The sequence below is a fragment of the Ctenocephalides felis genome, unplaced genomic scaffold (assembly GCF_003426905.1).
Source record: "Ctenocephalides felis isolate EL2017-DRISC unplaced genomic scaffold, ASM342690v1 CF-g0.4_SCAFFOLD_03572, whole genome shotgun sequence".
Classification (NCBI taxonomy): Eukaryota; Metazoa; Arthropoda; class Insecta; order Siphonaptera; family Pulicidae; genus Ctenocephalides; species Ctenocephalides felis.
In genome coordinates this window covers 3,642,331-3,668,525 of record NW_020539726.1, presented here as the reverse complement: position 1 = coordinate 3,668,525, position 26,195 = coordinate 3,642,331, and positions in this window count along the sequence as shown.

Genomic DNA, 26,195 nt, shown 5'->3' with positions numbered 1-26,195 from the left:
ACTAGATAACAAAAGCATATCGGATTTCCTATATTTAGAACTGCACAAATCAAGATTCCTCCAGCTTTCTTAGTTACCCAAAGCCGCATATAACTAAGCTAACAAGACCACTAAGTCAATTACTAACGCCGAATATAGCCGTAGAATTGAGAACTTCATTCATTAACTTTGTTATAAAGACCCAAAGTTAGGAATCGGTCTTGTTATTATGGCTCCTCTATAGCACTCATTACCTCTACATAGCATTCATTACAAGTTTCAATTGGTCTGATTTCATCAATATATTTGTAATAACTTCCAAGTAACTTTGTTATTAATTTGGTAACTTTGTGCCGGTATTGATTCCAAAGGATTTTATTCAAAGCCAATCAAATCAAATTTTAAAATTAAGGAATTTGTCAATGTCTCAGGTAATACCAATAACCAGTATTAGTTAATAATGAAGGATAAGTTTATATCTGTATTTGTCATTATTGTGCTCCAGTAATATTTGCATTTTTCAGGACAATAATGTTAAAAAATATTAAATGTGTGAGTATTGAATTTAATAGAAATTCAAATACACATGCTACTCATCATTTTGCAGAAAACTATTTAATTTCATTAATTACTAAGTAATAAGTTTTTAGCACTTTTTTATGAATTCATATAGTTTCTGTAATAATGTTTCAAATATATTTATTGTTTATATACGTCTTCTTCTTATTTTCTTAAAGATATTATAATATTATTAAAAATTTATTTGATATAGATCTTGGATTATACAAATATTATCTTAAGAATCTGTGAATTTTTTAAAATTTGGAATAGATGTTAATAAAATTGATATTGTTAATAAAAATCAAATCCGGTTGTTAATAATATTTCGATTTAACTTTTGTCAAGCAATTAATGTCAAGATACTTCATATGTGTTTTTAAGGTATTGATTTATAAAACTTATTTGTTTCTAATTTTGGTAATAATAATATAAGTGGTGAGGATCACTTTGATTAATTTGATATTGAGTGGACTGTAAATTATAAATATTTCATCACCATAAGAAGATGTGAATAAAACCACTATTTAATTTATGACATATATTGAACTACGCTCTACAACCTTCTTCTCTTATTACATTTGCTAGACTCCCTTATTATTATATGTTACAGGTATTTATATTCATATAATTGTACCCCCTACCCCGAAGGGTCCCAGGTTAAATAAAAGCCCTGGTCAAATCTTGACCATACTGCCGGCCCTGCATTATAATTAATGCTGAACAATTGATTAAATATTACAAAAATATGAATTCTTATTATCTAATATCTTTTACCCTGTAACTTATTATCTATCATTTTATTATATATTTCTTAATTAGTAATTAGTAGAACATATATCAAAAGTAAAATTAACATTAAAATTGAACTATAAAAATTACAAATAATACATTTTAGTCAAATCGTCTAAACATACATGTGTAAGTGTATCAAAGAATACGATTAAAATGAACTCTGAATTATAAAAATATAATCATTTAGTTGAGATTATCCAAACATATATGCATAGGTATATCAGTAAATACATCAGTTTTATAACCATTACATGATACATTAGTTAACAATATTAATATCACCTGTAAAATCTATCAAGACATATTTTTGATTCCGTAGATGGCGACATTGTAACTGTCGGCTCTTAATTATAATTAAATGCAGACGTAAATCAAAATTGAAAATGTATTATTATTCTTAGTGACATCACTGTTAACAAGTCAGTTAATTATTACGCAATACATCAGTTAACGCGTCTTATAATAAAAAATAGACCACGTGATAGATTGAAGCGACTTGTTACATCTTCATAAACGCGAGTGATCGGTTTGTTGTATAAAAGCTAGTAAAACCGAATTTAATATTCCGACTTCTATCCGTTTGTCTCATGTCGCAAACAATGTTGCAATCATTAATAAATATTACGTACAATGTAATTACTCTACTGAGACTACTACTTACTTCTTTAAAACTAAATTGGTATAGCCCAATTGCGCAATGCATCTGCCGCCAAACGAAAGTTAAGATCCTTGTCAAAAGTTAAATGTTTATACGTGTATGTGCAAGAAATGGTGCACAAACAGTTCCATAATTACAGGATTCAAAATATTTTAATTTTTTATCGGGGCTTCTGCACCGCCAATTCTTGTTTCGCGAAAGTTTTTTTGAAAAGAATGGTTCACACGTTTCTTTGTGTGTCGATAATTTATGTAACTTTTCAACGCGTGTAACTTTACCATGTTTAGTGAGAGATTCTGTGACGGATATATGATTATTATTTGCCTTGCTATTGATTATATTTGACTCATATCTACCCGTTAGTGTCCAGCCGAATACCGTGTTTTGTAAAATAGGCTTAGCGGGTCCTAGAATAATTCTTTCGTTACCGAGAATTTCGAAAAACGTATCAACACCTATCAGCATATCTATTTCGCGAGGTATATCGAAGTTTGGATCCGAAAGAATTAATCCAATTGGCAGATTTAGTTTAGAAATTTGAATTTGCTGCGCAGGTAGTGGACTCGATATTTTCTCGAGCACAAATGCATTAATTTTTTTTACAAATGTGTTATCTACATTCAATATTTCTAAGTTTATAAAATTATTTGATTGCGTTGAAATCCCATCAACACCGTGCAGTTTAAGGCTAGTTGATTGAGATTTTACGCCCAATTTTTTAAATAGCGATTTTGATATTATATTAATTTCCGAACCTGAATCCAATATTGCTCGAATTTTAACACGGCTTCCTTTATTACTTTTCGCAAACAAATTTACTGTAGGTAAAAGTGCACCCCCCGTCGCGAGATTTGTATTCATAATCATATTAGACGTATTGCTAGCATTGTCGGGTTTGTCTATACCTGGCCGATTAATATTTATTTGCTTATCTTTATGGAGCAAACTATGATGTTTCTGAGAACATATCCCACATCTATACCTTTTAAAGCATTTATGTCGTAAATGTCCTCTTTGCAAACAATTAGAACATAATCCGTTGCCGCTAATAAAATTCTCCCGATCAAAAAATGTCATAGAAAGAAATTTGGAGCAATTTACTAAATAATGATTATTATTGCATAAAGCGCATGTATTGTTAACATTATTCGATCGGGACAATAAGGATTTCCTCTCTGTAAAGTTGTATTTATTTAAGGTATTTAAATTTATTCCTTGTGATATTTCCAATGCCGTTCTTTGTTGGTCTAAAAACGTGAAAATTTCCAACACCGTCGGTAACTGTTTTTGGCATCTGCAACTATTAAATTTAACCCTAGTACTTATGTCAAATTTATTCAATAATAAAAAGGCTAACAACTGATCCCAATTATCAACATTAGTATTAATAGCCTTAAGCGAATTAATAATTTGCTGAGCGTTATTAGAAAAAGATTTTATGTTTGATGAATTTAATTTAGACAGTGAAGGTAAATCTGTTAATGCTTGTAAATAGGAATAAGTAATTAGGCAAACATTCTCAAATTTCGCGCACAATAAATCTAACGCTATCTGGTAATTACTGTCACTCAACTGCAAATTATTAATTGCTTCTGCGGCTTCTCCGATCAAATGTCCTTTTAAATAATAAAATTTCTGTACGTTAGACAAACTATTATTATTGTGAATAGTTGCATAAAATAATTCTTTAAACCCTACCCAATTTTTGTACGATCCGTCAAATTTTGGTATCGAAATGTCGGGCAACTTTATTTCCGGTTCGCTATCTACATTTTTCTTATTAACGGGCTCTGAAATTGTGCTTAACAAACGTTCTAATTTAAAGATTACCTCTATATATAAATCATCGATCACTTGCGCTTCTGAAGTGTGCTCATCAGATAATTCATTAATTAAATCTTGTATATTTTCAAAATTAAAATAATCTTTTTCATGCCGCGTTTTTAAAACGTTTAATAAATTTGTAGGCTCTCCTTGAAGATCCCTACTCAAGGTTTTTTCAAATTTAATTTTAATATTTTGGCGTTTAGATAATAACTTTTTTAATTCTGCCATTTTGATTAAATATCACGAAAACTCGAAAAATATTAAAAATAATAATTATAATTTAAAACTTATGAAAATAATCTTACCGAAATGTTATGGGACGCGTTAACTGTTACAATTGATTTTACTAAATTATATATTATATATGGCAATTAAATGACATCTAATATTCAGACTAGTATCTCAAAATTTTCAATTACAACATTTTCAACAATTATTCCAACAAAGCACTTGACATTCAAGGTAAAGAATAATAAAAATATTCACTAATACTATTGAATTATTAACAATATCCCTATGATAAGACTATTTCGGTCCAGGCATTAATGTTGTATGCTCGACAAATGAAGCAAAATCCATAAAATATTATTCTGGTAAAACAGAAATAATAAGAATCAATAGAAATCTAGCAAATAAATCGACTTAGCTGATATTTCTCTGGAGGAGTGTCCATTTGCAGCATCCGACAACTAGTGGCCAAGATAAATCTGCTTCCAATGGTTGAATAAACTTCCTGCAGGAACCAGTTATGCGTACGCAGTATTGTTAATAGTTCTAAACAATACGCAGCAGTCGTCCTTTGAGATCTTGAAGAGTTGTATTGAAATGCTATATTGGCTAGCAATTTGCTCCAGTCGGGTTCTCGAACGGACCGATTGTCTCAAATCCGTGATGACATACAACAAACCACTACACGACTCAATATAGCACGAGATCAAAATCACAAATCACAGTATATTATTCCACTTGTAGTTTTTATATTCGGATCAGATCGACAATTTATGATCTAAAATTTGGCTTAATGTGACCAATTTTGATCTAAAATTCGGCTCGAAATGGACCAATTATGGTGAGGATCACTTTGATTAATTTGATATTGAGTGGACTGTAAATTATAAATATTTCATCACCATAAGAAGATGTGAATAAAACCACTATTTAATTTATGACATATATTGAACTACGCTCTACAACCTTCTTCTCTTATTACATTTGCTAGACTCCCTTATTATTATATGTTACAGGTATTTATATTCATATAATTGTACCCCCTACCCCGAAGGGTCCCAGGTTAAATAAAAGCCCTGGTCAAATCTTGACCAATAAGTATTGGTGAATAACATTTTAATAACTTTAATATTTTGTCTTTTCATCACGTAATGTGTATAATTTAATGATTTTTGAAGATACACGCTGATTTCCGTAGTCAACTCTTTACGGTAACATAGTTTTAAGTAAGTTTTACTAATTAATTTTTGTTATATAGACCGATATCTAATTTTTTAAATTTTAATTACAAAACTATTTATCACTTATGTGCTATTAATAAATAATTATATATAATCAAGCAGAGTCAGTCCAGGTCTTTTTAGGCAAAATAAATAGCGTTATTATATGTAGAAAATAAACCGTATAATAAAGCTCATTAAAACTTATACATAAAATATAATTATCTCTTTCAAATAAGGCTATCTAGTTTACCTTAATGCAACAAAGATTGATAATATCATGAGATATATAATAAAACAATAAGTTGATTTAGTTAGGGAGAAGACATATTTATTTCAATTTATTGTAGACAAATTTTATAATAGCTCCTTAAACTAAAATGTTCATATTAAATCAAAATCCATGAAGACTCTTAATGCAATTTAGTGTATAAAATTTAATGCTAACATTGCTATTGTAACAGATTATACTTTCCCAAAGGTCACATTTTCATGAGTTTTTAAATTAGACATTAAAATTCAAACAATGACAGAGTTAGATATAATGAGAATGAAAATTAAACATTTTATACCATAAATGAAAAGTGAAGATTTCGCGTTGATTAGCGCGGTCGCTTGAAATGTAATCATTCGCTTTTCATTATTTATTTTGTGCTATTCTGACATGTAACAAGAAACTTCTGCATTTTTCATATTCATAATTAATACATTAAATCACTTTTCCAGCAAGTTCTTATATTATGCACACCCCAGGGGGTTGTTAGACTGAGGCGGGTTCAAATACAAGATTCATTCGTTATTCGACTCCCCCGCACAGGGCGAAAATTTTATTTTCGAAAGCGAAAAAAGGAGTCGCCGTAAAATCCCTTTGTGGGATGTTTTGCTTTCGGATTTAATTAAAAATTGAAAACAACCGACGCAATAATAAAAGTGCAAAAATGTTATCAGCGAGGCAACTAGGACGCAGTGAAAAATATTACTTTATGTTGCCTTTCATAATCTGCATACATTTCAACAAAAATTAAATTTTAGCATCAAAAATAAAAATGATTTGATGAAAAATGTACACATTTCATGAAAAACAACATGAAATTAACAAAATGATTGAATTTGCTATATTAAAAATTGACAGTAATATAATGAAAATCAATTGAAATTCTTCTAAAATATTTCAAATAGTAATTGCAGCAAAATATTTTAAAAAAGGAAAAAAATATTATAAGTATATATATATATATATACACACACATATATATATGTACATATATATATATATATATATATATATATATATATATATATATATATATATATATATTACTACGTAACTCAATACACGTTATCCATTGCCCATGTCTACAATTTGAAAGTTACAATTCATGAATATTCGATACTATTTACCTATTTGAATAAATCAATGTTTTTACATTGCGATATATACCAATATGTATGTACATCAATATGACTTACGTTTAATAAAGAACTTCGAAGAATTAAGTAAAATAATGAGTATCAATTTCCACACTTAACATTGTGGCCATGCTGTGAAAACCAAGTCAGCCACATCACTACATATAACATATATATCAAACAAACCATTTTTGAAAAATGTTTATTAGCATTAAAATCTATAAATTATTTATAGAGTATCATTTTTAAAACTAATTTATTTTCAATAGCTTATTTAGAGCTTAGGGATTTACCATATTTTCAGTCATAGGGGGAAGTCCTGTAACGCCGGACTGACCTATCGCCGGACACTCTATTTAACACGTATTCAAACGAGTATAATTTTTTCCATTTAAAATTCAAATGAAAGAGGCGCGGGGGGCACACAGGTACAGGATCACGCGACAAGATTCACTTGTGACGCACACGGCGAGAGCAACCTTTGCTGATTTAGGCGCAAAATCACGGCGTCACCTAAATATCAATGTAAGTAATTTTAGCATATTTATGCATTTACATTTCAGTGGTATGCAATGATAAAAGTTGTACTTGATTATTATCCTGAAATGGTAGAATATTATTAGATCTTTTAACCAATTTTAGTAGATGCCACCAAATAAAAATGTCTGTCCCTTAGCACCGGACACTAAGTAGTCCCTTAGCACCAAACAGTAAGCATAATAATATTGCTTGTGAGAATTGACGTTATTTATTCTAATTATTTAATTTTGTTCTGTATGAGTGCTAACGGTCACTACATACCCCCATTTTTCGTATTTCCTAGTCAAAGAATAAAAATCTTATCATGAATGCTCAAGCTGAGAGCATCGGTGTGCCTCAGCCAAAAGGGTGGATAAATATAGACTTTTTTCTGCAAAATCTAAGAATATTCGTCAAACACACATGTGCAGAAATTCCAGAGGGTGGAGATGGCTACATACGTGTTCAATGCAGGTTATTTTGAAATATCCGGTACTAGGTACCACTTTTTAAAATCATATTTTTTGTTGCCAAAGTTGGATTGATAATAATAATTATTTTTTTAGCAAAGATTTGCGTTTTTGTTAAATTAGTTTGATTTCTATTTTTGTTATCTAACATAAGTCATAATTTAATAAACATTTTGTAAAATATTTTTTTATTTATTTATAAATAACCTTAGGTGTCCAGCACTCGGGAACTTCCCTCTACATGTAGATGTATAAATAAATAATTTTTTGCTTTACAATTGTTTGCTGCATGCATCGAGCACGCAACATACAATTGTCCTTGGCTCAAACATAGATTTTAAATTTTTGTTTCAACAAATTTCATCGTCTGCCCTTGTGTTGAAAATTGCACTCTTTTAAACTATATTAAGGATTTAAGAAATATTAATAGCTTTGACGGTAAAAGAACTACAACTTTAAATTTTGCTGACAAAATAATTGCTTCAATAATGTAACCTAAATTTTCATAAACTTCAGTAAATAAATCATTCGTGTGTTGTCAGTCAACTGCTTATAAACAGCCATTCGAATTTTGATAAATTCTTTTAGAGTTTGTCAAAGAACATAAAAAAGTAGTTCTGAACTAGAACAATATAATAATCAAGAGAAAAAGTGTAAAAATTGGAAAAACATCTTTTCTGTTTGAAATGATAAAAAAATACTAATTTATTAAATGAAATTGTCAACTCTTGTATGAGTTTCTACATTGTTTTTAATGAGTTGTCCAAATGTTAAAGTATAATTTTTTGCACAAATTATGAACTAAATGTTTTTGGTTCTATGGGTAATTTTTACTTACTTCAATGCTAATTTCTGGTTCTCAATCTATCTCCAAATTACAGAACTCTACAACATTACAGGCCTTTTCTTATTAAATAATGAAAATATGTGAATAATTATGTGAAAAAATAAAAAAATAGTAGAAAAAAGATACATATAAAAAATATTTGAATGTTGATGTTAATTCTAAACATGTGTTGTGGATGGTAGCTTTAATTTAACATTCCTGTTTTTGCCAATATTATAAAGATTACAATGCAATAAAACTGATAAAATATTTGAATAACACGCATTTATTCAATATAATTTCGAAGAGATTTTCATGAATTTAAGTTCCATTATTTTAAATTACTTTGTAATATGCAAATGCATCAAAGAATTCCTCCATTCGATACTATCGTGAATACAAAGAATTTTTAGTGCACTTTGAAACTTAAGCTCAGAAACGTTTATATCTGCTGGTAGCAAACATTCTTGTAAAGTAATTTTGAATCTGAAACTTTGCCATGGAATTTTCTATCGCTGCAAAAATGTGTTCGGCATCTGCAATAAGTGATGCGGTTAAACTTAATATATTCAGATAACAAAAATAGAGCAATTAAGAATAATGAGAAATTTAATTCGATTCTGAAACTGTTGCCTCAAATATGAAAGTAGGGAACAAATCATGATATGTATTATCATTATACTATCATAAAAGAAGCCACTATTTGACACTATTAATATTGTTAAAAAAGTACAAAAATTTTACATATGAATTCATGATAGTATATCAAAAAACACAAATCGACTGATTCGTGGTTGTACGATAACGACAAAGTTAAAAATAAAGAAGTTATAAAGAAGTGAAAAAATTAAAAAAAATATTTTAATATGTATTATTAGCTTTGCAAGTCATATAGTCCAAAATGAAGTCATCATACACGCATTGTAATTATCACAATTATTATCATAAAAGTTAAATTACGTAAAATATTTGTGTAAACATTATTGGTAAAATATACACTTGAGCTGTTTTAATAAATATTAATTTTTTTAAACAAACAGGCAATAAAATAGATTTTGTTCAGTCCATGTAATAAATATTTATAAGATCTTATCGTATGCGCAAATTATAAATTAGCTTGTGGTGCAAGGCATTGTGAAATCTTTGAATGTTTTTTGAATCATTCAAATCGGATGCTCTGTTCTCTTAAAACTTAATTTCCATTTTCTAAACTCTTTGCTTCGTGTCGCCGAAACGGCTGGACCGAAAATTGTCACTTTCGATTTTTGAACAATTACCTACGGTAAAAAATATTGCTTTAAATATTAAATTATTATGATAGAACATTAATTAAATTATTAATAAATAAGTTTTTATTAAATCAATGAAACAATTCGGGAATAATCAATTCAACTTGTAAGTCAGATTTTAGGTGCTACATTATTTTAAATAAAAAAATATTGTTTTGTAGAAATAGTTTTGTAGTACTAGTGGGGCGCATGGAATCGTGCCTTAAGGCAAATTGCTGGAACTTCCCGTACCAAAAATTATTATTTTTTCAAAAACTATTAACATTTTTGAAAAAATTTTTCTTCGACAAAATTAAATTTTTGAGAAACTAAAAATTCGACAAAAAAATCCTTTTTTTAAAAAAATTTTTTTTTTTTAAAATAATGTTTTCTTTATTTTGACATATTTTGGAAGTTTTGAACTTTTTTTCAAAGCAATCGTACTGCTTTGACTGCATAGAGACGAAACGTCAAAGCGCTTAAGCGCCGCGTCGTCGTCTAACGGATAAACATTAGTACGGAACCCGTAGGAATGTAAACAAAATTTTTACTTATTGTTGAAATCTCTATGAAATATTTGATAATTTGATGTGCATATGTTTAATGATCATTTTTGACCGCCAAATGGCTTTTTTTTCACTTTTTTCTCCAAAACCGCTAAACCTGCCTTCATAGAAATCGATCAATTCTTCATCTTGTTAATACAAGTAAAATGTTTTTTGAATTATTAAAATCGGACGCTCCGTTCTCTTAAAAACTGAGTTACCATTTTTGGCACTTTTGGCCCCGTATCTTCGGAACGGCTAGATCTGCCTATGCCAAAAACGAATCAGCACGTCTCCTCATCAATACAAATCGAATGTTTTTTGAATTATGCAAATCGGTTGATCGGTGTTCCCGAAATTGTCGACTATTATTGGTATCCGCACACACATACATACACGCACACACACACACATACAAACACACACATACATCCATTTTTTCTAAGGTATGCCAAAATATTCAGAAACCTTTGAAACGTAAAGATATATGAAAAATTTCATTTTCGATTTTTTTGCGATTACTATAACTTGCCTTACGGGAAGTTAACAAAATGTATTAGAGTTATATTTTTTCTAATTAGTTTACAAAATTAATAACCGTTGTGTTTTAATTAATTGTACAAAAACTGTTACGAAAATTACAGCACTCACTTCTACATTCTACATTCTACATTATAAAAAAATTATCCGAGTTTTTATCCTTTGCATGAATCAGTGAATCCATTAAATTCGAATTGAATATCAATTTTGTCACACTGAATATCGTAAGATTTCGAGTCGTGAGCGTCGGGTATCAATAATCGATTAATTCAAACGAAAAATCAACCATAAGAGCCTAGTATCTTTCAAAGCGAAATCCACCGCCAGAAGCCAACAGCACTCCAGAATGATATATCTGAAATTATATTCGAGCAAATTGGAGAACTGTCTCATGCCTTCCCCTAACTCTTATTACATTTTCGAGCACTCGACACGTACTTCTATCTGAAATGTTCTATATACAATGTAGGTAACACTACGTTTCTGGAAAGGTGATGTATGTGTCATGGAAACAAACGAATATATAATAAAATTGTCTGCTTCAGAATATCTTAATTAGAATTCTTAGTTATCTTGAATTCAAAATCGGAAAATGAGAATTTTGATGCAAATTTAGACAATCAGTAAAAAATATGTGAAACTTATTATACGAATAAACTATCTAAAAATCCAAAACTTATTTAAAAGATTTGAAACTATAAACCTACTTAAATTTCTGAAAGAAAGTTTATTAAAGCTTTATTTTTCCTTGTGACTAGTTGCATGAACTTTTGATGAGTGGCAATAGTACACTTTACAAATGCAATTGGAAATTTAACAACTACAATTATTTCGAAAATAAAATTTATTATTCCACACTTCATTTAACTTTTATAATTAAACTCTTAATTTATTAAATTAAGCACAATAGTTATCAGATACTAGTCAGCTGGAATCTTCACTAATATATTATAAAGGCATGTCAGCCGTTTCAAAGATAAAAAATGTGTCAAAAACAGTAATACAGTTTTTGAGAGAAAGGACTGTCCGATACAAATTAATCAAAACACATTTTATTTGTATTGACGAAGTGAAGAACTGTCAAAATTATTCAGAAAGCAGGTTCAGCGGATTCAATAAAAGTAGTAAAAAAGCCATTTGGCGATGACAAATTATCATTACATGAATATCAAATTATCAAATATTTTAATAATATGTATAAACTTTGGTTTATATTTTATTCATGGGTTGCTTTTACACAATTTAAAAAAAAAATCAAAAAATTTCAACATATAAATAAACTGAAAATTTGAAAAAAAGTAATTTTTCTTTCAAAAATTATAATTTTCTTTTAGGCACAATGCCTTCATCACTAGTTTTTATATATTATGATAATAACTTAATCCTGTTGACTTGATAAAATCATTATTTTCTCAAATCAAAGACCTTACATATGTATTAGAGATGGGCTTATCATATCCGAGGCCGGAGCGGTTAGGATTTGTCTCCGCTTCAGAGAGGAGTTATATCTACTTAACAACTCCACAACTCCAACAACTTTGAAACATAATACTTAATACAAATGTGTTCTCTAGTGTGTTGTTAACATATCTAAGGATTTATTAAGACTTTGTAAATAGTTTACAAATAGTTCAAACATTTTTGTTTAATAATTACTATTTTATGCCATTCAATATGCATACAATTCTCAAATTGATAAAAAACTTGGAAATCAAAATCAATTTTGTAATAAGTTTTGAATAGAAAGTATACAATTCTTTGAATATGTTTGTTTTTATATGAAAATAATGCAGTGAACCTTATATATGAAATAAGAACAAATCTTTGTGTATAATATTTTTCACAAAATTTTCCAAAATTAATTATACATCAAGTAGTTTGATTAGCATACTATTACTTTTACACAATTAAAAAATCATAATTGTGTAAAAGTTATAATATATTACTAAATATTTTTTAGCTGGTTGTATGCCATTAAAAGAGCTCATTTACGGACAAACATTATCGTATACAGAATATAGAACACAAAATAGCATTATTTTGAGACATTATATACCTGGGAAGTCCTAAAACTGGCTGTGAGATGAGGAAAAGACCACTTCTTTCGAACCAAATCTTTGTATTAGTAAAAAATCTCAAGCAAATATCTGCACATGTTAACAGATTTTAGTACCAGTTTAGGGAAGTCGGATATGACAAATCCTGTTAGACAACTCCACTTGGATTCACTCCGAGGGAGGAGTTGTGTCGGAGTGATAACTCCGGAATGAGTTACCCACCTCTAATATGTATTATATTGGTCTATGTCGCAAGACTTACATGATTGTACAAGTATTTATTTTCAGTAGCCAAAAACTCATTAAATGTTGTGATATAGTTAGCCTGCATCAATTTGTAATATTATACTAACTGCAATTTTATATAAAATAATATTTTAATTAAACATGTAATATAGACACCATAATATTATATAACAAATGCGAACGTGTTAATAATGGATTGCGTGAGAAAACAAGCGTGATCTGGAGAGCTCGTTTCCTTCTCATATGATTTTAGTGTTGGTATTATGTTTATTACTAAATGTATTTTCCAGAAATGTGCTCATATTTCTTAGTTTGTTAATTATAAATAGTAAATGTTATAAGCTTTGCTGAATTACATCAAGCAATAACAAAATGCAAATAAAAAATATTGTATAGTAGTAGTATTATTTAATTTAACAGCAATCTAAACTTAAAAGTTCTGTGGTTGGTTATAAATTATAACAATGCCGAAAAGGGTCAATCTTTACTCAACAATTTTTACATGCGTATTTTCAAGATGAAACCGGTATCACTTGACTGATTGCGAAGGTAAATATCGCAAAAAATAATGATGGGCATCGTATTAAATATATAAAATGTTATGTACTTCCTATTCGTAATAAATGAGCGCACATACCATATTATATTTATAAAAACTTACAAAAGATACCAATTAGTGTAAAAATTAATAGATCCTTCTTTTTGCTTTACCCTTCACACGAGTGCAGATTTTTAACAAAACTTCACGCCTTGGACGCTTCGAAAAAAAAAATCAACTTCTTAAACGAAGCTGATCTTCTATATGAACAATTTATATAAAATGTGTGTTACTGAATATCTAAATTTGATAAACAAAATTTTTTAAACAATCTGAATCTCATTATACAAATAAAAGTACAATGTTAATGGTACATATATCTTGCATATTAAATAGTATTTTATGAGCCTTTTTCTGATCATATAAACCACAAAGCCCTCATTTGAGCAAGCAAGAATGTTGGGCTTGTTGGGATTGTTGATAATAGTATATATACAATTTCGAGAAACTTCTTGTCATTTTTTTAATTTTGCATTTGTCCATCACTGGTGTGTTTATTCCGACATTGAATAAATAAAGCCAACTGCCTCAACCCTACTTTTTATCATTTTAATATTGGCAATTTCAACATTTTCCTAATTCACATAGAATAAATATCTGATATTTTATAGTTTTTTTAGAATTAAATGTGAAAAATATCTAAATTAATCCTAGTTAAAAAAATTCTTTGCTGAATAAATCAATAAAAGTTTGAATTTTTGTACGCCTCACAAAGAATCTCGTACTGCTTGTAAATTTGGGTGAGTGCATAGTTCAACATGTTTGTTCATCATACCATTCAAAGAACGGTTTACTAAGATTTTGTAGTTAATTTCAATTAATAATCTTAACAATAAAATGCTTTAAGTTTTATTTAAATTACTTTGTCAATTAACCTACATGTTTTTAACACGGAGTAATAAATCTATCAGTCATATGCACGCTGGTAAAATATTCCATATATTGAAATTGAGGTTCAATCCGCATATTCAACAGTTATTTCTACAATTCAAAGAAGTCAATCAATTCGAGTGCGCTATTCGTAAATGAATTAAATTATATTTGATCGAATATACCGTTGCTCATATTCATCCAATATCTCTATTCATACGCAACTGAAATCATTTCTCTCGCTCATATATATATATATATATACTCTATCTCCAAAGGTCAAGCAATCAATGAAGGCTATATACAGGTAATATACAGTAATATGCATACATACAAGGACTCTTCTTAGTACTCAAAACTATATATTGCTTTTTGTTAATTATATTATTTTCCATATTTTAATACTTTCGTTACTTTTCATTATATATAACCATTGATATAGTTTTGTATTTAGTGTTAATGTTATGGTATATTTTATGAACAATTTCTATCTAAATTTCATTTATCTCTCTAAACATAAAGAATTGTGCTTTTATGTTGCTTCAATATAATCTTGAGATTCATCGACTATATTTCTACGAAATAAAGATGGATAGTTGCTATGAATATTCCTCTACCAAATGAAATAAAAATTATTCCACAATTATTCTTCACAAATTTCAATAATAATCACACCAATAACCTAATAATGGTCAGTTTCACCAAAGCTCGAGGTTGCACATAAAAGCTCATACTTTGCAAATTACATGATATTTTTGTTTTAAATGATAGTTATGATCAATACCATTACCCCGTTTCTGCTTGAAGTTAAGTTATAAAGCGCAATAACTATATATGATGAGTTGAAAAAGTGTTTTCGGAAGTACAAACTACTCTAATATTATTTTTACTGAAAAACTATTAAAATATTAGAGTAGTTTGTACTTTCGAAAACACTTTTTCAACTCTTTTTACAAAATTAAAATCGAAATTTAACCCAAGAATCCTAAGTAATCTAGTTTATAAGCTTAATTGCCTAGATTGTAATTGCGCCTACATAGGTGAAACCAGTCAAAACTTGCACAAAAGAACATCACAACACAAAAATAACTCCAAAAATAAGAACCAGAATAAAACACAACTAACGGATCACATTAATCAGCTCAAACATAACATTGATTTTTCCAATCCCACGATCCTACATTTCGAAAATAATTTATTTAAAAGAAGATTTAGCGAAGGGTGTCTAATATCTTTATACAATGAGACGTCCATAAATAAAATATTGGATAACAATTCGCTTTGCAATAACTATAGAATAATCCTTGACCATTTTCAAAACACCACCATATCTGAATGAAGCGTGTATTTTTTTTTATTATTTTATTATTTTACTAAAAACATATGTTTGCCAGTCTTTTTAAACTTTCGCAAAATTTGTAAAAACAATTCATTCAGTATTTAGATCTTAGTCAAACTGTACACACTAGAATGTAACCAAAAATTGTAAAAAAATAATTATTTTAAATGTTCCAGTTATTAATAGCTTGGTTTATCACAGTGTAATAGTGTAGAGTATTTTTGTATAATTAATTTCTGTAAGTATTTATATATATATATATATATATATATATATATAAAGTTCTATAACTTTATATTATTTTTCTCCTACATCATATAAAATCTTTTAGTTTTTCCATTGAATGACGGTCTCGATGAATACCGAAACGTATGGATAAATAAAGTATTTCAAAACTACTTTAGCTTTTTGCTTGGTGTTACTGCCCGATTCTAAATAACTCGTCAATATATATATATATATATATATATATATATATATATATATATATATATATATGTATATTACGGTGGTCGTTAATATGGACATTTTCCAATTTTCTTGCTCCCAAGGGCTCATATGGTTTCAAATTGATAAAAAACAATTCTCTGAAAGTTTTGATATTAACCATTTAGATAATTGTATATTTGTTAGGCATAATTTCACGAAAAAAGGATTAAAAGTGAAAATTATATATATATATATATATATATATATATAGTATAAATACGAAAAATGCTACACAGGCTCTCATTGGAGATAAAACTTATCAATAATATATCAATCGAAATATCCAATTTTATGAGCAAAATATTGAATATGTATATTTCAATCCGTGCATTGCTTTATAATCCTAATGTTTAAATATAAATTTGTTAAATCATAAATAATGCAACTGCGTATTTGCAATAAAGCCCAATTGATAATAAAACTGAATATTAATCTCTGATTATTTGTTTTACTTGTTGATTTAGTAACATAAAGAGCTTATTTTTTAATTTGAAAACTCGCCATCGAACACACCATCCCGTGACCTACATATACGCATCACTATATTTACAAATGCCAGTACCTATATATATTTGACGCAATCAAGCTTCGCTTTTGAACAGTCTATTGCATTCCCATATACGATCGTGTATTAACTGTTTGCGAATCTGAATTTATAGTCCAAATGAGTATTTGCACGGAGGGATTACTTTTTAAAAGCCATTCGTGATTGATTCCGTTATAAATAAACGATTGATGAAAATTTAGCAAATATTTAAATCAATTGATATTTATGTAGTTTAATATTAAAACATTATTTTTTGTATATGCATATTTATTAACTGAATTGATATCACATTTCAATCATAGATGTAACAAAATGAATATTAATTAATTCGCAGACATTGTGTAGTGGAATTGTTTTACTATGAATTTTAGATGTATAATAGTTGTGGTTGTTAATATTACCCTAAATTATCCCAAAAATCCTAACTTAAGCACGTTTACCTACATTTTTTGTAACTTATATAAAAATCATTCGGTGTCTAAGATAAACTGTAGATTGAAACTTATTCAAGGAGTAACAATTTCCAAGAAAAACTTTTGCAATCAATATATGATCTTAATATACAAATACCAACAATGAATTTCAAAACTAATTTAAACTAGTGACTTATGGCAGTGTGCCGTAAGGTAAATTGTTACCGTAATTTTGTCTCAAAAGAATATTGAATGATTTTTAATATATTATTATAATCAATGAAACTTTCATTATTCGTGTGTTATGGACAAAATGTAAAAACTTATGAATTGTAGGATGAGGGACATTATCTAATATTCAAAGGATTACATAAACTGAACTGCAAAGTCAAAATTATTTGCTTGAGGTATATAATTAAGCCTTAGAACTTTAGCTAGAATTAAAATTGAAAAACGATTATTCTCGATATTTGGAAAAAAATGGAAATTAAAACCAAAAAAATGGATTTTAAAATAAATAAAACAATTGTTTTCGAAAAACAATTAAAGTAATTTGAATTATTCAAATCGAATGCTTAGTTCTCTCAAAACTGCCATTTTTTGCACGTATCTCCAAAACGGTTAATTAAACCTGTCTTTGCCTTAAACTAATCACTACTTCTCCTTATTATAAATTGAATGCTTTAAATCGGATGATCTGTTCTCTTAAAAACTCGATTTCTATTTTTGCATTCTTTAGTCTGTATCTCCGAAACAGCTAGACCTGTTTTTGACAAAAACTAATTAGCACATCTCCCTATCAATTGAAATTGAATGTTTTTTTAAACATTCAAATCGGTTGATCCGTGCGTCGGACGAAAAATTGTATCCATGCATACATACACACAACGTCCATTTTTTCTAAAGTATTCAAAATATTCAGAAAAAGTGAAGATATGGAAAATGTTCTAACTAATAAGCACTTATCCTATTCGATCAAAATTTGAGCTTCAAAATAACGATCCAGATATTTAAGGCTGCACTAATAACTTCGCTGGGTTGCCTTTTGAAATGCAAGTTGATAAGTTTCTTTGAAAGAAATAGTCAGTATAATTACATAATGTGAGTCAAATTTTTGTTTTGGTTGAAAAAGAATCACAGAAATATGTGACTAAATTTACTGTGAGCTTCAAAAATACCAATAAAACCATGTTCTTTTGTAATAAAAGACTCTTATGAAGTGGAACTAACAGCTATTTGTCAAGTGCTTCCCATTCCACGATATCAAATTCAACAGATTGCGATCAATATAATCAGGGGCTTGAGAGGTATCATTTTCAGGCGATGAGGTTAATAACACATCAGTATAACGATATGCCAGAGCACGGCTATTCCTTGGCGCGGTCCTTCATAATATTCAACGGCACTTCTGCCATTTGATCCCTCGGTTCGCATTCAAGACTAAGTGATATTAAACAGTCTTTCAGGCATAAGAGGTCTCCTAATACATTTTATGCGTAGAAGGCATAGAAACAACATATTTATAAAGTTTATGCAAGGCTGGTTAGAATGATATTGATTATTTTGAGCAGTTTTTTCAAATGACACTTTATACACCACAAGAAAAAAAATCAAATTATAACTACTACAGTATAGTTTTTACTGCCAATTTGATATAGAGCAAATGATTAAAAACGACCAAAAATGAAAATAATTTTTTTATGAGAATCATTACTTATTTCAATGTAAGGGCTTTTTGTAAGGGGCTAATTAGTAACAGACATTTTTCAATAGATTCTTTAACAATATTGAAATATTTTTTGGATTCATTGGACATGTAAATCATCCTGCATAAAATTGTCACAGCTACTGTGCAGCAGGCTAATGCAATAAACAGAACTATGCAGGTCCGTTTATCTAAAAATTGATTAATTCGAAAATAATGAACAACTGTTTATAAATTATTTTCACTTGATTCGGCAGAAAAATATTCATAGTAATGATCCATATATATTTCGTAAAAATATAATTAGTGATCTCAAGATATATTAATTTAATCAATAATTTTTGGATCAAAATATTCAAAATAGCTCCAAACATTATCAGCAATTTTATAGCCTTATTAATTAGTATAGATTGCGGTATGCCTATAAATAATAAAATTAGTTCGCGATTTCGGAGAAAAGTCAATTTAAGCTTCTCGAAATCTATTTTTTACTTTTTTCAATATTGCATTTGAAATTATTAATATCTGCGTAGTATCAAATATCACGCTACAAACTAATTCAATTTGTTAATAATAATCCATTTTCAAATTTTATTGTGAAAAAACAATATTTTGAAACGTATTATATTACGTTAAAAACTAGCAATAATTCTATGTTACATATAACATTATTTTTAAGGTTCAGATTTTTATGTTTAAATTATATTCATAGAGCTCTGCGCATGCATATAAAACTCATAGATAAAAAAAGTGATTGAATGAATGAGTTATATGCAAATGTTCAGCATCATAAAAGCTTCTTGATATTTTTCTAAATTTATTTATTAATTTCAAGTTTTGTGATTATTTAATTCTAGCTTATTTTTATATAATTTATATAAAATTCATTTATAATTAGAAAAGTTATCATAAACATTATACAAGTGTACGTATATTTGCTTTTCCATTCAAACCAAACATAGTTAATCATTTATTTGGTTATTTGTTCATGAATGATATGATAGACATTGAATTGATCATATAATCAAGTATTTCGCAAAATTTTCGCAATGGTATTATAGTTGGAAAAAGAAACTAAGACCTAAGAGAAGACCACTGTTGCCGAGCACGACTCGCACACTCATTACGAGCGGCTCTAATTAGACATCGTTCGGCGTCAATAACGAGCAACCGTGAACATTACAGGTTCAATTTTCACGCTGGCGAGATTTAGAACAGCTATTTAGATGTTAATTCACGGCAATACTCCCTCAGTAGAGCCACACTTATGTATTTGTATCTGCGTTAATAATGCAACGGATGGCTTAACTGCACTTTTTATTCGTCCGCACAGCAATTTCCGCAAAACTGCAGCGAAAACTGCCATTAACGCGAACGTTATATAAGATGTCTTTGTCTTGGGTTCATCTTTGTAATCTTATATTAATTTTAGTGAACTCTGTTTCATTTGAATGCTTTTACGTGTTATATATAATAATATGGTATCCAAGAACGATGTCTACGAGGTGTTTTTTTAATATTCGAACAATTACAATTATTTATGAATCTCTAATTTTAAAAATTAGAAATTCTGCCATTAACGCTAAGAAATGATTTTAAAATTATTGAAAAAATTATACTGGTAATAACACAAAAATGTTTTCTAATAACAATTTTTATCAACAAATTTGATAACTATATAGTACTGTCCATACGAAATGAACTACCTGACAACATATAACATTAATCAAGCAAACAACTATCAAACTATGATCGGCAACTACAGAAATATATTTTTTACTATATTACTAAAATTTGTCATATGTCCCTTTTAGCATCATGGACATGAAAAAAACAGATCCAAAAGCCTTGTTTTTTTTTTAACTTTATTTACTATTTCTTATTGTTTACAGCTTTGCCAATGTAAAGGTTTTGTTGGCCCTTTAAGACCACCTACATGTAAGTTTATATAGAAGTTATAAAAAAAACTATTGAATCTGACGTAAAAGTAATGTCATCTTTAAAAACTATTAAATGACCTAATATAAAAAAAATCCCAGATATCAGACTAAATGCAAAAGCTTAAAACGAAAAAAAACTACCAAACAAAAAAAAGTGACCTTTTTCTTACCAAACAAAAAAAAGATCTTTTGCTTTCAAATTTAAGATAGTACCATTAATTTTTTTTTATACTGTGCTCGTTTTTAAGATCATGATAGCGGTAATCAAAGATTTACGGAATTAAATACTTTTATACAGTCCAAAATGTTGTCCGTAGTTAACAATGGAATATAAACAGTTTCATTTGTATTCTCGAGTAATAACTTTTATAATATCTTGATTATGTATAATTAAAAAAAAAAGATCCAACGTAATTTGCATGAGGCCTCAATGCAAAATAATGCGCTGTGATTTTTTACACAAACATCATATCGCAATTAATCAAAATGATTTTAATGAAATCCAAATATAATATTATTTTAATGTAAACTCTTAATTGATGATATATTTACCAAAAATAAAGTGACCAATATATTCACATAGACACAAATAATGGGTAGGAAGCAGAATATATTTATTCGGAGCTCCAGCAGCTTTTCACAAAGTTTATTTTTAATTTTGCGCTGTGCTCGAAATAAAATAAAAAATTAAATAATGATGACACATACGGGCGACCTTTCTGAAAATGTCAGACGCAATTTTCATCTATTCCACCTCTGTGAAATGTGATCGAAACAACGGTGCTGAGTCTCTAGTATCTGGTAGAACATAGCTTTTTCATTCGTTCGAACTGAAGTGCTTAAAATCTTTTGATTCGATATAATCTCAGATTACTTATCAACAACAAAAGATTCGATGGCGGTAACAAATGGCTCACAGTAATTAATGCCCTGAAGCGAAACTGATCAAAGTACTATGGATTAATGTGTTGTCGAAGCAAGGTACAATGGATACGCAACAAAACTTTATATGCTGTTTAGATAAATTAGTACTCTGTCAAGAGAACGAGAGCTCCTTTGGTTCAAAGCGTGCCGGAATCTGCAATCTTTTTCCCAGAGACAAACAGAAAACTTTTCAAAACAAGGGGCAAGAGAAGAGTTATCGAAAGGAGATCGTGAAGGTTTTTGTGCCAAATTCCGCTTGAATATTGTGCCGAAGTTAGTACGGACTTCTCTTATACAGCTCCGATTGAAGCTGAAGTTAAAACATTTAGTTTACAAAGATGATACATAAAATTTTGTATTTATTCTGACGCAATATAATATGTTAATCTTCAGAGAAATAAATTTTAACTACTTAAAAAAATGAATAACAAGTTTTCTCCTCATTACTTTACCATTCATATTAACTAGTTAGAAGTTGAGCGGGTCTTAAAGGATCGCGGGTAAAAAGTTGCCTCTCCATTATATCGAAACCAAGTAAAGTATAAGATTTTTTAATGATACTATTTTATAGTAGAAAAAAGATACGAAACCTTAATTTCTCAGATATTTCTATCAGGAGATAAACGCAAATGTATCATTGTTCATACCAAAAGTTATTTTTTTTTATTGGTAGGTTTGTTTTCGTTAAATTTGAGCTATGGTATTTAGTTCAGTATCATTCAATTTATAGGTACACGCTATTTAATTGTTCTGTGAAATCTATTGTTATTTTTAAGTTTGATTCAACCGTTTTTATATAACCTCTATAAAAGCTTACATGGTAGGGTAGAAAAAGCCAACTAAACCTTTATATTGGCAAAAGTGTAAACAATAAAGTGGTAAATGATAAAGTAAATCATTATTTAAAACTGCAGTCCTACAAAAGATAAATCAAATTCATAGCTATTCGACTTCAGCTGATGAATATTTATTTTGAAATATAAGATCATATTCTAATAACGAAAACTTTGTAAAATATGTTCCCATAAAAGTTGTATTTTATATTGGTTAAATAATGTAGCTATTATTTCGCAAAATTCATTTGAAATTAGAAAAGACGTTGTATCTGTTTGACCCCAGGCTGTCTCTTCTCACCTAGCCAAAATATTAGGGCAAAAAGGGACAGATGACAAATTTCAGAAAAATCGTAAAAAACATATTATAATTAGGAGTTGTATGGAACATGTTATGCGTTGTCATGGAGTTGATGTAGTATAGATAGTATAACTACTAAATGTCAAATTCGACTTCGAAATTACCGAAATTCTGCCACTTCCTTATGACGACTATATTCGCCAATCACAGTTACAAATATACTCGGTTATTAAATTTGTTTTAATTCTATTAGAAATGTTCGGAAAGTATTTCCGTGAATATCAATGAGTTTGAGTCGTGGAGGAGCAAATAAAAACAAAAATTCAGTAAGTTTAAAAGTGGTGGAGTATATTTATACTAGTCTAGAATTTGGTCGCATGTACCGAGATATATATATATATATATATATATATATATATATATATATATTATTCTTCAAAAATATCATTCATCAGGAAACTTTTATTTGAAATTATCACTTATTTATGAATATGATTAAATTAGTGGTCACTATTAGGATTAGTGCTCACGTTAGGATTCACATACATTTTGATTTATGAACATTTATTATAAATGATTATCATCAGAATTGTCATCTATTCAGAATATTGACATAAACAGTCCTGCCGAAGTAAAGTAAAGTAAAGATTTGTAAGTGAAGTTTTCTTGAGCTCGGATATAATACAAAATTCAAAACAATATCGATTTTGAATTATTACGTACATTTGAATGCACATTACTTAGTACATTTTATCTCATTCCAAATATATTTCAGCAGTTTCAGTTTTGAAATGATTAAATTATTAAGTTGATATTTCAAAGTTCAGTTTCTAATAAGCAGAAGCTATTATGTTAATTTTATTCCATGAAAATTTATTTTTCAAGTCTGATAGCATCTGCGAAAATAACCCTTAAACTCAAAGCGTAACATTCATTTCATGTACAGCTAGTTTAATTAAATATTTAATATATTCATTGAAAGAAAGATATATAAAGTTAATTGAAGAAACTTTGTAGTTAAGTGTCGCGAGGCAGTATAGATTCTTCCTTGAATGAGAATCTCTGATGAGAAATACACTTAAGATAAATACAGCGAATCAATTAACGCTGCTTTGCGAAGCTCATTTAATAAACTCCATTTACACACAAATATATACACTCAGATTATACATAAGATTTAGCTCTTTTACATATACATTTTACATCAATTTTCCAACAATTAAGTATTTCCATATTACCTTTAGTTTTAAAACATTTTCAGTAGCTTCCCGAAATATAATTTGCTGATGCTATACTTTCTTAACGTTCTAAGTAATTCTGATTCGTTTGATATATGCATATATACATGTGTATGTAAATCAAAATTTTACCTTTCGTCGATGATTCCTCATAAACGCTGTAAGAATCACAAAAATTCAAAAGCCATTTGACGAAAGCAGTAATGATTAGTTCGATGCAGTAAACAGGATTTTTCGCAAAATGTAAGTTGAAAATCGTACTGATAAGTGTTTCATAAAGAGCCAAATAGCACAATTATGGTGATTTTTGATGATTTTAATAAAACTTTGCATGACGATATATTTCATGAACTTGGAAAACATCCAAAAATTATATATTTTACCAAAAAGTCGTTTTAAATAAAAATTTATTAAAGCAACACAGAGTTTAGTAGAGCGGGGCTTAAAACGCGAGAAAAAGATCTACTACCGATATCTTAAAAACAAGTCAAGTTAGGAATTTTTAATTTGAAAGTAGAGGGAAAGAAAGTGTATCAGCGATGATTTTTACGATATCGATATCAAGAGATGAACGTCAATGTTTGAAAATTCTTAACAAAAGTATTTTTTTTAGTCAATAATCTCTTTTGTTACCATCACTGTTGTTTAGTTTACGAGGTCTTAATGTAATTGCCAAATATACGTTATTTAATTGTCTTATAAGATGTTTTGTTATTTTTAAGTTCGATTCAATATTCTTTTTTTTATATAGAATTGACCAATTGAACATTTATTCTGGCAAAGACGTAAACAACGAAATATAGAAAATTAAACAGTAAATTAAGTTAACGAAAGCAATTTAATGATAGACAAGTTAAATAAATTCAGTATTATCTTTGTAAAAAATGTACCCATAAAATTTATATTTTGCATTGGTTAATAATGTAGCTAATATTTAAAAATAAAATATTATATCTGTTCATCTGATGGCTGTCGGATGAAAAGAATCAACATATTTTTACAATGATTGATTATTAGAGATTTTTACTAAATAGTCGTCGTTACAAATAGTTGTTTGTTTGATATGTGTTATTTGTTGTAATATAATTGGCTTGGTTTCCACAGTATAATTGTTCAAAGTCAAATTGAACTTTTGTGCCCCGTCCTACCCTATTAGAAATATACCACATGTAATCATTAGTTTTTAGTGAAAAACATTTTATTGATTAAGTCGATTATTAACATGTATCGAAAAGTTTATATCACATGCTTTAAGACAAAATACTACATCAACTCTATAGAGTTTTTATTAAAAATGACAGAAAAATACAAAGAATGTCTGGCCCATCTTAGTCAGAAACTAATCAGCGCGATTCTCAATTGATACAATTTAAATTTTCAAAATCGATTTAAAATGTTTTGTGAACACTCTAAAGTTTTGCACCTTCCTGTCTGGTTAATAAAAAAAACCAAAGCAAGTCCTTATTGAGTTTCATAGAATAAATTATTTATTATTAACTTCCTATAGGGTAAGTTATAGTAATCGCACAAAAATCGAAAATATTTTTTTTATATACCTTTACGTTTCAGAGGTTTCTGAAATTTTGGCATACCTTACAAAAAATGGATTAAACTTATAAAAGAATAGATATATGTGTGCGTGTGTGTATGTATGTGTTTGTATGTGTGCGTGTGATACAAATTTTTGTCGACGACTTCGAGAACACGGTTCAATCGATTTCGATTATTAAAAAAACATTCGATTTCTGTTGATAAGGTGACGCGCTGATTAGTCTGTAGCATAAGCAGGTCTAGCCGTTTTAAAGATACGAGACAAAAAGTGCCACAAACGGTAACTCAGCTTTTAAGAGAA